A 5,112-nucleotide genomic window follows, 5' to 3' on the forward strand; every position below is an offset into this window, starting at 1 on the left:
ATCGATAAGACCTAACCGATATAACCAGACTTAACCGATGTTTAAAAGACCTAACCGATAAGGGGTTATCGATACGGGAGTCGGTTGTTGGAAGTAGAAGCAGAAAGGTGAACAAAAAGTCGGAAGAACAGACTCATTAATTGCACATCTTAAATCATACACTTTGTACTCTTTTTCGAAAAACACTATTAATAAACGATACATTATTATTAATCTTACATTTGGGGGCTCGTCCGCGTCGAATACAGAGCTCGGGGTGTGTGAAAAAGAAAAACAGAAGAAAGCAGAAGCTGATGCAAGAAGAGGATTGTTGAAAAGTTGTTAAAGTTGTTGTTTGTAGCTACATAAAGTTGTAAAGTTGTTGTTGGTGGCTATAAACATTAAGTTGAACAATCCAAATTCTGTGAGCCTAACAGTAGACACGGAGTTTAATAAAAGATCGGTCGTTTAATTCGGTTGGAAAATTGTGAAATTCATTGTCGCGCCGCAGCGTCGCCTTGTCCGTGCGCAGTACGTACACAAGCAGAAAAAACACGCACAGACACGTTGTGTGTGATACACACTTATAAACAGAAAATACAAGCACTCGTCAGGTACACAGACACAAGTCAAAAAGAGCCGCAAAATGATGCAAACACCGCCGCCGTTGCACTGGAAAGAGAGAGAGAAGGAAGAAGCTGTACCAGGAACGTCGCGCCCGAGTGCAAACGGGATGGAAGATTTAGAAAATGCAGAAAAGAATACTGATTGATCAAGATTGATCAAATGATAAAGTTGCTAAGTTTGAAACTGCTTTGCGATGAGCAACGAGAAATAAAGATCGCTCCAGATCATTTTACAAAAGTTGTGAGCGATTGTGATGGAAAATCGGTTCCCATAGAAAAATGGTTTGAGATATTCGAAAAAAATGCCGAAAAAAAGTACATATGTGCAGGCCAGAGGAAAAATGACCGGTGCAGTAAGCTTTTCCTTGAAGCTGAATGCGTGTGCACCTATGAGGAACTCAAGAACGTATTATTGGATGAATTCACATGTAGCTATAACAGTGCAGACATTCATAAGCTGCTGCAAGAAAGAAAGAGGAAGAGTAGTGAGTCGATGCACGAGTACTTGCTGCAGATGAGAAAAATAGCAGCAGTCGGACATGTTGAACACGCGGCTGTTATAAGCCATATTGTAAACGGTCTGGACATAAGAAACGAGTATAAGTATGCCATGTATCGCTGTAAGACCTTCAGGGCCTTGAAAGAAGAGTTCGATATCTATGATCGTTTGAACATATCGGAGAAGAAGGGCAATAACGAACAGCATAAAACGAGTTTCAAGCAGCAAAGTGGGCAAAGCGGTAAAAAAGAATATTGCTATAACTGTGGATCAGGAGAACACAAACGCAAAGACTGCAAAGCCGAAACGAAGTGTTTTAAGTGCAATCAGAATGGTCACATTTCGCGTAACTGTCCTTATGAAGCTGATAAAGTTGATAAAGTTCGCGTCATTTTGGATCGCAGTCGCATGAAAAAAATTCAAATAAACGGCATTGTTGTTGACTGTCTTGTGGATACAGGGTCAGATGTAACCATAATCAAAGAAAGTATGTTGAAGACCATGAAAAACGTTAAACTTTTGAAGTGCACAACTATGTTGCGCGGTCTGGGTCAGATATCAACAAAGCCTGTTGGATACTTTAATGCAGAAGTTACCGTGGATAAGTTGCTGACCACACAGAAGTTTTTAGTAGTCCCCAGTAGACAGATTGATTTCGACGCACTTTTGGGGCATGATTTCATTAAAAAGTTCCGATTCGTCGCTGATATGCAAGGATACACGTTTTTGAAGCATGACGCAGATCCTGTGCCAACAGATGAGCATGCTCTTATATATAATGTAACTGAAGAGTCATCCTTTGTAGCTCCGCCGCAATATCGAAAAGACGTTGAACAGATGATAAGAAACAGTTACCAAATGCCCACAGAAGTTGCAAAGCAGTCTCCAATCCAACTGAAGATAGTTCCCGACGGAGTAATCAAGCCGTTTCATCACTCACCGAGTCGTTTATCAACAGACGAAGCCAGTGCCGTAAAGAAGCAAGTCGAAGAATGGATCGAGCAAGGAATCGTGCGCAAGTCGTCTTCAAATGTAGCGAGCAGAGTTGTCGTCGTGAAGAAAAAAGATGGTACACTTAGAGTTTGCGTAGACTACAGGAAGTTAAGCAGCATGGTATTGCTGGACTGCTTCCCAGTCCCGATCATGGAGGAAGTCTTGGAAAAGCTGCAGTCGGCTAAGTGCTTTACCATAATGGACCTTGAAAACGGATTTTTCCATGTGCCTATGGAAGAGCAAAGCAAGTCGTATACGGCCTTTGTTACAAATGAGGGATTATTCGAGTTTAATAAAGCGCCTTTCGGATTCAAGAACTCGCCAGCTGCGTTCATTCGGTTCGTAAGCTATATTTTTCAAGAATTAATCAACTCTGACATTATGCAGCTTTATATGGACGACATAATTGTTTACGCCGCGTCGCCCGAGGTATGCATGAGGAAGACAAAGTTGGTCCTGGAGACAGCTGCGCAGTTTGGCCTAAAGATCAAGTGGAAGAAATGTAGCTTCATGCAGCCACGCATTAGCTTTCTGGGCCATATCATTGAGGACGGGAGAATCTGGCCCGGCAAAGAGAAGACAGCAGCTGTCAGTCGGTTTGCTACGCCCAAAGACATTAAAGCAGTTCAAGCATTTCTGGGGCTCACAGGCTTTTTCAGAAAGTTCATCCCTGGCTATGCACAAGTTGCCCGGCCGCTCACGAATCTACTCAGGAAGGAAGCAGTTTTCAACATTGGCGAAGCAGAGCAACAATCGCTACAAACCTTAAAGAATCTGCTTGTAATCGCACCTGTATTACATTTATACTCACGAGAAGCGCCAACGGAACTCCACACGGATGCATCCAAAGAAGGTTTCGGAGCAGTTTTGTTGCAGCAGTTTGATGGCAATTTCCACCCGATTTACTATTGGAGTAAAAAGACTACACAAGCCGAGTCCAAACGTCACAGTTACTATTTGGAGGTCAAAGCTGCATACCTCGCACTCAAGAAGTTTCGTCACTACCTGTTGGGGATCAAATTTGATCTTGCCACTGACTGTGCGGCGTTTAAGCAGACAACAAATAAGTAGATATACCCAGAGAAGTTTCCCAGTGGATTCTGTATATGGAGGACTTTACATTCAAAGCTGTACACCGCCCAGGGGACAGAATGAGACACGTGGACTGTCTCAGTCGTTTTCCGAAGACATGCATGTTCGTGACGACGGAGCTAACAGCTCGGATAAAGAAAGCACAGCAGGATGACGATTTCATCAAAGCCACAGTTGAGATCCTGAAGCAGCACCCATATCAAGACTACAAGCTTAAAGGAGGTCTTCTCTTCAAATCTGTAAATGGCAATGACGTATTGGTGGTTCCAAGGCTGATGGAAAGGGAAATCATTCAAGGATCGCATGAAGTTGGTCATTTCTCCACAGCGAAGACAATGCACTCAGTTCAGCAGCAATACTGGATTCCGCACCTTGAACGGAAAGTAAATAAGTTGATTACTAATTGTATCAGTTGTATAATTTTCAGCAAAAAGTTGGGCAAACAAGAAGGCTATCTTCATTGCATTGACAAGGGTGACACACCACTATACACGCTGCACGTTGATCATTTGGAACCAATGGATGCGACAGCCAAGCAATACAAGTACATTTTTGCTGTGGTAGATGCATTCTCCAAGTTTGTGTGGCTGTTCCCAACTAAGTCAACAGGTCACGAAGAAGTTGTGAAGAGGCTGAGAGGTTGGTCATTTGTGTTTGGTTTTCCCAAGCGCATAGTCAGCGACAGAGGAGCAGCGTTTACATCCAACGCATTCAGCGAGTTTCTCAACGAGAACAAAGTCGAACATGTGTGTACAACGACAGGTGTGGCGAGAGGCAACGGTCAGATTGAGCGGGGGAACCGTTCAGTTTTGGGTATCATCGCAATGCTCTCAGCTCAGGAGTCAACGAAGTGGTACAAGCATGTGCCACAGGTCCAGATGGCGATTAATTCGCATGTGCATTCTACGTTGAAGTCGTCGCCATTCGAGGTCATGTTTGGGACAAAGATGCACAGACAAGCTGAAAGTCGACTATTGGAGGTGCTCAACGAGGAGTTGGTTACGCAGTTTAACAACGAGCGCCAAGAACTGCGTGACCAAGCGAAACAAAACATTGAGAAGGCGCAAGAGGTGTACAAGCGCTATTATGATAAAAAACGACGACCTGAGCACGGCTACAGACTAGGAGACATGGTCGCGATCAAGAGGACGCAGTTCGTCGCAGGACGCAAGTTGGCCAGCGAGTATCTAGGCCCATATGAAGTCACCAAGGTAAAGCGGAACGGTCGCTACGACGTCAGAAAGGTTGCTCAAGTCGAGGGGCCAAATATCACAGAAACGAGCAGTGACAATATGAAGCTATGGCGTTTTGTCTCAGAGAACGATGATATATTATCATCTGGGACAGATGAAGATGAGCAGGAGGGCCGAATGTAAAGGACAGTGTATCAAGCAGTTAGCACTATCCCATCTAAATTAACATTTCAACTTAAGATACCATCGATAAGACCTAACCGATATAACCAGACTTAACCGATGTTTAAAAGACCTAACCGATAAGGGGTTATCGATACGGGAGTCGGTTGTTGGAAGTAGAAGCAGAAAGTTGAACAAAAAGTCGGAAACAGACTCATTAATTGCACATCTTAAATCATACACTTTGTACTCTTTTTCGAAAAACACTATTAATAAACGATACATTATTATTAATCTTACATATATACACATATACAAGCATACATTTTATCAAACATTTTTTGCTATAAATAACTTCATATATTACGTTATTTTTTTAAAAAGGGAGGTGTAGTGAACCCATGCAAATTAAATAACTTCGGTAGCGGATTGTGTTTTTAAAAAGTTTTTATTTTACTTCTAACTTCACTGATATAGATTTAAGTAGAGGGTCACAAAGGATTCCGGGCAAAGGGTTTGCGCGATCTTAATTTTTAGCTCGACTTTGCGGTGTCGCTTCTGGATCAAG

The sequence above is a fragment of the Drosophila miranda genome (assembly GCF_003369915.1).
Source record: "Drosophila miranda strain MSH22 chromosome Y unlocalized genomic scaffold, D.miranda_PacBio2.1 Contig_Y1_pilon, whole genome shotgun sequence".
NCBI classification, from domain to species: Eukaryota; Metazoa; Arthropoda; class Insecta; order Diptera; family Drosophilidae; genus Drosophila; species Drosophila miranda.